Source organism: Marmota marmota, unplaced genomic scaffold (assembly GCF_001458135.2).
Source record: "Marmota marmota marmota unplaced genomic scaffold, marMar, whole genome shotgun sequence".
Lineage (NCBI taxonomy): Eukaryota > Metazoa > Chordata > Mammalia > Rodentia > Sciuridae > Marmota > Marmota marmota.
Genome location: NW_026000242.1, coordinates 29,119,268 through 29,128,664, shown reverse-complemented (window position 1 = coordinate 29,128,664; position 9,397 = coordinate 29,119,268). Strand labels below are relative to the sequence as shown.

Here is a 9,397-nt window from a genome sequence, read left to right as displayed (position 1 = left end):
GCACTGCGGCGGCAGCGGTTGAGTAGCCGGCTCGCCCTAATCAAGAGCACTTGCAGAGAAAGACCACGGGGAAAGCGCCTGGTGGAACGGTGGATCGCCAGCGGTGGCAAGGGTGCGTGGAGATTTTAGCGTGTTTATTTGACTGCCTGGGGCACTGGCTGGAGCGCTTCTTTTGGAGCACAGCCCCAGCTGCTGGGTGCAAATGGGCTCTGAGGTGGACGCAGGAAGCAAAAGCCGGCAGAGCGCGTGGGGGAAACTTTTCACCTTGTAAAGTTCCTGCCTAGGCAGCCGAAAGCCATGGTCACCGCAGATGCGAGCAGGAAAGAGGAGGCTCGGCCCTGAGGCTGGATCCGGCAGGTTGGCAAGAGGAGTTGGCCCAGGGTGGGTATAAGGATTTAGGGAGACGGTGAGAGGGGCCTTCCAGATCGGTGCACTCATCTCTGAACAGCCACCTCCAGCCCCGGCTGCCCGCCTGCAGGTGGATGAGAAGATGTAGTCAGCAAGGTTCTTTGGTAGCTGGTGCTTGCTGAGCGCAGTGGGAATAAGATGCCAATGCATTCACTTAAGGGACCTGGAGGCTCAAGTCGGGTCCTTTGTAGAGGAGACACCGTGCAGATTAGATCCCCGCCTTTACTTTAAACAGATAGGGTTGGGGTTACCAGACAGCCTGGAGATCCACTCCCCGTGTCTGAGTCTGGCTTGCAGAGTTCGTGGGCATAGTGAGATGTACTGAATGTCAGCGGCCTTTGAACTGAGGGAGACAGCCTTTGCAGAGTAGACAGGAGGAGAGACAGTTTCTATAATTCGGATAGGGAGAGGAAAACGGAATGCTTTGGGAAAGTGCAGGATTTTTTGGCGGGCGTATGGTTAAGCCGGCTTGTCTTCCAAAAGAGAATAGTGCAGATCTGACCATCCTGGGAATGCGGAGCAGACTTCTCAGGGGTAGGTGTGGGAACCTGAAGGCTCACCAGTTAAGCGCTCACCCTTCAGGTGCAGAGTATACCCTCTCTGGAAGCGGCCAATGTGTGTGCAGGACTGGTGTGGGGATCTGAACGACGCGGGCGGGAAGGCAGCAGAGGTGGCCTGGACAGCTTTTTCTCGGCGTTTGGTGAGTGAAAGGATTCGGCCAGTGGGGGTCGCTGAGCTAAAGTGCATCTGGCCCCTGGGCTTGCGCGTGGTGGCGAGCCCGGGTATTTTTAGCTATGGTCTGTCGTTCCCCCTCCTCTTTTCTTCTGACTTTTATCGTGTATGATTTCTGAAATGGAGAGATATTGGCGATGATTAGACTTAACAGAAAGCAACTTTTCACTTTTCGCCGTCCCACTCTCATGGGCGGGGTCGCGCCTGGGGCAAGGACGAGGTGGTGGTAGGAGTTTGGCTGCGAGCTTAGGACCTCTTGGGTTGCGGGAGATGAGAAGAAAGGCGACCGCTCCCGGTGTGGTGTGTGTGTGTGTGTGTGTGTGTACGCGCGTGCACGCCGGCGGTGGCATCCTGAGGCTGCAGCGAGGTGTGATGGTGTGTCAATGGGGGCAAACAAGGGTTTGGGAGAAGAGAAGTATGGATGTAAAAAGATGAAGAGGCTGCGGAGAAGAGAAGGTCGCCATAGGGGACTAGGAGAGGCACCCACGAGGGAGAGGAGCCAGCGGGTCGCAGCGTGGAGAGCCAGTGGCCTTCACACTCTGCGCCTGGCAGACTCGTTCCTCCAGGGCTGGAGCTTCATTTCATCGCTGCCCGCGCACGCTGACTGGGACTCCACTTAGGGCTTTCGGAGAGCCTGCAGCGGTCGCCGCCGGAGGGAGGGACGCGGGACAGAGCTAAAGACTGAAGAGTCTTTTCTCTTCTTCCCTCCTCCCCGCCCCCAGACTCAGGCGCGTTTGTTCCCAAGTTGGATCCCACTGCCATTTACAAGTGTCAGACAAACCCGCGCTAACCTCCCCCACTCGCTAAGGCCCAGCCAGATGGGGGAGGGCGCGCCTGGAGAGGGGACCGAGCTCTCGGCAAGGCACTTAGCTACAGGCGACGCTCCAACCCGGGGTTTGAGCGGTTTGGGTTCCTATTTGTTGGTCCTTGGTGTTTAAAGATGTATATAACACAGCCGAACTACTCCTGGACACTTGTATTGCGCCGCTTTTCTCTTCCTGGCCTCCGACATATTAATTTTCTGGCCCCGACGCTTGTCTTTTCAAAGACTAGTCCCGGTGTAGGGAGGAAGGGGGCGGGGGGAGCTTGCCGACCAGTTCATCTTAGTGGATTTGTGCTCCTGGCTTTGTTGCTAGGATTACATTCTCTGATTGCACCCGCGCCGAGTTAAAATAAATGCAGAGAGGCTGAGAACCTCCATAAAGACTGCAGATGACTTTGCTTTGATTCAGAAGGCAAATTCAGGTGGTGAATAGGGCTAGCCTTCCATCTGGGAATTGAGCACCAAGATATCCACGTCTCAGTGTGAATCAAAGAGAGCCTAAATTTCGTCTCCAGTGGCAGGCACGGAACTTCTCTTCACCTTATCGGATGGGGACGCTCAAATGAGGTTCTAGTGTGACGTGGAGATTTGAATCTAATCAGAAAAGAAAAGGAGAGGATGGAGGAGAGAGAAGGAAGAGGAGAATAAAAGATTGAGATGCTGCACAATTCTAGAAATTGCATAGAACCAATTGCTTCTACGTTTTTCTTTTTTAATTCCTAAATTGGTGCAGTTGAACAGTGAGAGAATAAAGAACAGCCAAGAAAACAAGGGCACCAGGAGACAAAGACCAAAAAATGCGTAATAACTTCAACTGTTTGATGTGCTTTTTATCTAATAGATTTGGAGTGGGAGTGGGAGAAGGTTTTTTGTTTTGTTTTTTAACAATTTACAGGGAGGAAAAAAAAAGTTGTCTCTTCGAATTAAACCGAATGCTGCTATTCAATCATGAATCCCTGTTGTTGCTATTTTGGAACTTGGACAATGGATGATGCTGGAGCCAGTTTCTATGCACACTGCACTGGGATGAGAAAGTTCCCAGAACTGTCCAGTTATAATGTCTTCATATCTGAACCACACAGAGAACTCCACATGAAAGGCAGCTGGCTCAGAGATCAGAAATTGGTCAGCTGCTGGGCTAGCTCCATTTCTTTTCCTAGCAGGATTTTCACAGCCAGTGATAGTTGACCAGAGATTGACTCTCAACCTTTTTCTTTCTTCTTCTTCTTTCTTTCAATTTTTTTTTATTCTGGTTCCTGGCAATCAATCATTCTGGGGATATTTTAATAATCAGGACCAAGTCTGTCTGTTAACTAGCGATTACACTTGTGCTGAGCTACAGAAAGGAAGGAAGGAAGGAAGCAAGGAAGGAAGGAAGGAAGGGAGGGAGGGAAATGAGAAGCAATAAACAGACTGGATACCCACTGGCCTGTACATGATGTGATTGTTTTGTTAGCCCAAAGCTTTTTGTAAAGCAGGGGCTCATATGGCTGCTCTAGTAAGAACATTTTGGTGCATCAGGTTATGTTATTTCCTGCTTTCTTCTCATGCTGCAGAAAAACCTGCACTCATCTGGCTGATGACTTATATCAAATAGAAAAAAGTAGGCAATTACCATTAAGGAGAGGGTTTTCATTCATTTCTAGTGAGTATGAAGAGCGCCCTCCATAATGGTTGTGTTGTTATGTTTATGGCTCATATCATACACACACACACACACACACACACACAAAATGATCACTGTGGCTTTATCTTACCCTTAATATTTGTGGAGTTGGGAATAGAGAGCCTTCATACCCAACACCTGTCCAGCTGACTGGTGGGTTGGCTTTTTTTCTCTGAGGCAAAAGGGAAACGGTAATACTATTGGGGATGTTTGGTTTCATACATTGTGGATCATTCCCAGGCTGTTATTGTTGTTGTTGTTTTTCCTTCTACAAGAACACTGAACAGTAAAGCATATTTTCTACCTTACAGGATCAGGTAGAACAGTCCACTCTAATAAAATTCCTTTGATTACTATAGAAAAACCTATAGAAGAACTTGTGTTGTCTACTGATTGTGGAAAACACCAAAGTTACAAAGAGAATCTGAAAGCAAGGGACTTAGAGGGATAAACCTGTGTTTTGCCCAGTTTCTTCCTTGAGAGAGCAGTGCTGGGCACAGCAGTGAGGTGGCACACACCTGTAACTAGTGAGACTGAGGTAGGAGGACACCAAGTATAAGTCCATCCTGGGAAACTTTGAGATACTGTCTCAAAAATATACAAAGAGCTGGGGATGTTGTCCAGTGGTAGAGTGCCACTGGGTTTAATTCCCAGTATCAGAAAAATAGAAAGAAAAAGCCAAACTTTGATTTCCAGAGACATTTAGCTGTGTCTTAAAAACATTAAAAGAACAAACACAACCCGGTGTATATTGCTTTGTATAAAATTTTCTGTAAGGCTCTTTTGATCTCTATTTGATGGCTTTGTCACTGTCAGCATCTTTTTACCAATTGTGTGGCGGGCTGGGGATATTTTTTATAGCTTGACCTCTTAAGAATCACCACAGCATCCACTGTGAAGACTCTGAGAGTAAATATTTTTCCTGCACTTTGGTCAATTTGCGTCTACGGGCTTTTCAAATTTATTGATTTTTAAGAAGTATCTTCTCATTTAATAAGCTTTTTATCCCTTCGTGTTTTTCTTTCATTGCTTCCTTTCCAAGAATAATAAGTTTGTCTTTCTTTTTAAAAATCAGCTTAATGATGCAGATTGAATTTATCCAGAACATATTTGACACTTGTCTATGGCTTAAAGCCAGTTTGTGGTCTACCAAAACAGACTGTCATTTACATATAACAGTGACAAATGACCCATTCTAGTCATTCTGAATTGAAATGGCATTCCCAGGCTAATCTTAATTTTAGTCTATTCTATGTTTGAAGTCGTTTCCCCCCTATTAAGTGGAAGGAATGCAAATATGAGAATGGGTTTACTGTCATGATGATGGTCAAAGAAAATTCAGAACAGATTTTAGAACTTAATGATCAAACTCTCCATATAATCAGAGTTAAAACTTCTTCACCAGTTTGGTGTATATGAATGTGGATACCTTGTAGGAGCTTGGAGAGGGTAGCCAGATAGTCCTTCCTCAGACAATGTATCATGAGGGTTGTCTTGCCAGGACCTATAAGTCATACCAGGGACCTGAGAGGAGTACTTGAGCCCACTTTAGTATTTCAGCTTTCTGAGCTTTCAAGGTTTCAGGACTGAATAATGGACTCTATTAAATAACAGAAATGTGTTTGTTTAAATCTTGCTTTTGTATATCTTAAATGCATTTTTTTTTGTTTTCATTTTGGAAAGCCACATGAAATTTAAGGCCATTTTCTTTTTTAAAAAAATGCTTCACTTTTATTTTTTTTCCATTTTATTACTCTTTCTTTTATCTTTTAAAATTCATTTCTTTCACATTTCTTTTTTACCAATATTTACTGAAACTGCCCCTCTCTTCCAAGGCAATGGACAGGAGTAAAATAGTAGTAAAACATATACATTACTTCCGTGCTCTTAGTATTTGGTTGGGAAGATAGGAGATACCTATGTATGCATATTAGAAATAAACACATGGTAGTATTTACTAATTGACAAGAGAATGTCATTGGGCAGGAACCTAGAATAGGGGGGATTGAGAAGAATATGTACTGGAGTAAATTCTTAGTAATAATTCTTACTTTAGCTCAAATGTATGCAAAACACTACAAAATTAATTCCTTCTTTTCTTTAGGGTCAAGGCAGGGCTCATTTTGGGGAGAACATATTCATGGAACAGGCCAAATAGGCTGTTAGAATGTTTTTCAGTCTTTTGGAAAGACTCCAGAATATATACAGGACCTATCTCCATTATCCTTGGTGATCTCTGCCCAGCCACCCCATATTCAAAGAAAACTTTTAGGCTGTTTGAAAGTGTCTGGAATCCTGCATGAAAGTGCTCATGGTGTGCTTAGCTCCTGGCTTTCCTATATTTGAAGCTCAATTATAAATCTCAGGGTTAGTTTGGACACACAAAACTCTGATGTGTCTTGTCCTTTAGAAATTCAGCATTTAGGTTTTTGCTTCTTTTTAACCTGAAAAGAAAAAAAAATCAAGTAAATGGTGTACCAAGTGATACTAGCTTTCAGAATGTGAGCGAAAGGCTAAAATTCTAACCTGGATGTTCACCATGACTTGTTGATACTTGTACTTTGCAGAGCATTTGCAAATGGTGTTTCTATTATTCTTTCTTACTTTTGTTTTCTGAGATGTCAGAGATAAGTGCACCTGTTGAATGAGGCACAGAGATGCAAGGCTAACTGAAAAGTTAATTGTAACTTCAGGACTTCAACTAAATTAATCCCAAACAATTGGCTAAAAATTTTAGCCTTTTCAGTACCATAGAAGGTTAAAAGTGAGCACTGTGAAGCAGCTATTAATGTTTCACACTTTGAAATAAACCCTAAATTATTAATACAACTAAATATCATTGAACATTACTTAACGTTTGTAAATGCCAGATGATATGGATTAAATGCAGTGACAAATGTGCTTGATGACAGTGTGTCAGTTTTTTCTATCACATACACTGTGTGTATGTTTGTGTGTGTGTGTGTGTGTTTTCTTTAAAAGCACAGTGAGGCGATGTCTTTGTAGGAGAAGTTGCTTAGTCTTTTGGGAAAACTAGAATATCTATTACACGTGACATTTTGTTGATTTTTTAAGTGTAAGTATGTGATTAATATTTTGGACATCTGAAGTCTATTTTTAACTGTGGTTTGAAGTTCTCTGTCTCTAAGTGGTGACTAAATGATGGCAGGAGCTGCTGTGATAGGCTGAGAAGTGAGCTGGGTGATTCATGGGGCATGGTCCCATGCCAGGCTGGATTTTGTAGCTATGGTTTCCTCAGATTAACCTGGCTGTGGAGAGCCTCACTGCAAAGAAATGTACACATGAAAGTGCGCCAAATGCAGATGACTTTAATGTGGCTGGTGTCATGGGTAGAATGGGATGTGAACCTTTCCCACACTTGAAAAAAATGTTTCATGGTAACAATTTCAATCAAATGGATCAGAATTTATAAGTGTGTGGTAATCTCTCTTGAGAAATTTGGTACCTATCTACTGTAAAGGCATTTCAGAATGTCAATTAAATGGAAAAATATGCCTGGAATTGAATATAATTAAGAAATGTTGAAGTCTGGTGTCTACATATTCAGGCACTGTATAAGATAGTTTAATTAGTGAACAAGAATTGGGATTTATTGACAGAAGGTCTTTTTCTTATGGCGTGTTTCACTCATTAAAAGCTCATCATGTGTTGGATCTTTTTAGCTGTTGGAACTTGACCATTTGCCATTTTGTGCTTCTTGATTTTAGCGCTCTCTCTCTCTCTCTCTCTCTCTCTCTCTCTCTCTGTCTCTGTCTCTCTCTCTCTCTCTCTCTCTCTCTCTCTCTCTGTGTGTGTGTGTGTGTGTGTGTGTGTGTGTATGTGTTTAACTTTGCAACTGATTAAGATGTTATTTCTCCATAGCTACTCTCATAGTGCCTGGTATCTGCTAACATTTTGAAGTATCACCAAAGTTTTAGGCAAGCTTAGTACCTCCAAAAAATAGGGATTGGAAAGTAAAACTATTATAGTGGAATTTTTACTCTAGCAGCTTAGAAGTAATATGTGAGAGTAATTTCATTTTTATAACTACTAGCTTTATATTATATTTATTTGATGTCAGAATTTACATTTAACTTCACATTTCTCTGCATCCCTTTAGTTTTATGGTTGAAGGTTAGTGTAGAAATCCTTTTTATTCCTGATTGTTGGCATGAAAAACTTTCCAGTCACATAATAGATGGGAAATTCTTTTCTTTCTAAATATCCTTGTGGGGTATATTTCTTTCTGAATTGCATTTGATGGTTATAAATGATTGAAAGTACTGCAGTTAGTAAAGAGATAGCTTGAAAATGTAGGTAACAAATGAGGAAGAAAGAAACATGATTCACCAAACCCTTGAAAGTTTGTCAGCCTGTTTGCAATTTAAATTTGGTCTGCCTCTTATACTGGTATTAATGCAAATGGCTAGTTTACTATTTCTTAATTCCTTGTCTTCATAGGTATGTTCTCTAACTAGGGGCTGTTTAAAGTAATCTAGCATTCCATCTGTCCTGTAGACATAGCAGATCATTCACAGTCTGGTTGAAATAAGTACACATTACATTGTTAGTCTTTCTGATGACATGTGCTGGTTCTTTACCTCCATATCATTGCTGGCAAGTGTCTTAAGAGCACTCTTATTACCATGGGCAAAGTTTTGCATGATATGTATTAATCAAATATGGTGCCTGATCCTTCAAAATTTAGCTTTCTCTGCTGGATGATGTTTATCTAACTAAGTATAAAAGGGACATAATGTATATGTGACCCTAAGTCTATAAGATGGCAAAATTGAGGTGACATCATCTGCTTGGAAGTCTCTGGATTCATAATGGGACCGTAATGCCTTACATTTATATTCAGGAGACAACTACAATGATGAGGAAAACTGGGTGATCTAGACAATTGGATGAGAAGTGTAAGATGAAAATATGCTATACTGCCAGATCAATTTCTTAGATCTCCTTGAATTATCCAATAATTAGAAAATCTTCTTTTACTTTAGAAGTGTAGATTTTATACTGTAATTATTCACATTAATCACTTTATTCCTAAGTTGTATTCAGCAATGCACACATTCTGTTCAATATACACTCTGTATATTTTTGTTAAATAGGTTGGATTAATAACATATTGTACCTTCTCCCTAAAGGGAGAAAGAGAGAGAGAGATGCAGGTATTTTATGAGAATTTCCACTTTCTTACAGCTTATCAGTGCTTATGATAATCATCAGAGTGAATAAGCCTAGATTGTTCTTATACAATAAATATGTTTTTTAAATGTTGAGTGTAAATCACATTTTTCAAAGCAAATCACATTTTAAATGCATTTAGTTAAGAGAAACTTGCTACTCATTTAAGTAGATCCTGCAAATTCTTTTATAAAAGTAAAGAATATTTTGCCTCTCTTTAATTCATATTTTTTAAGTTTTTATTTTTGAATGTCAAATGTCTTAAAGAGAAGCAAGAATGTGTATGTGTGTGTGTGTGTGTGTGTATATATATATATATATATATATAAAATACATTTTCTTTCAAATATCTGATAAACTAAAAGAGTTTGACCTTCATCAGTACAGCTTTAAAGGGAAGCATTGGGGGAGAAACTAAAAGGGAAACATGGACTACAATTACAGAAAAGAGAAATGCCCACCTTATTCATGGAGATGTTGAGGAGGTACTAAAAGTTAAGAATTTCTGGACAGTAAGGCCAGTCCAATCCAATTCATTATTATATATCTGACATTGTCCGCTCTTCTGTGAAGAA

At 41.3% G+C, this 9,397-nt stretch overlaps 1 protein-coding gene across 1 annotated transcript in view; it reads left to right on the top strand.

Moving 5' to 3' along the window:
* The first annotated feature begins 6 nt into the window (after positions 1 to 6).
* Fat3 (FAT atypical cadherin 3) overlaps positions 7 to 9,397 on the top strand; it is a 622,271-nt gene continuing 612,880 nt past the window's right edge. Inside the window, exon 1 of the mRNA XM_048795699.1 lies at positions 7 to 112. The gene's annotated coding sequence lies outside the window, so the exon portion shown is untranslated. The remainder of the gene's footprint in view (positions 113 to 9,397) is intronic.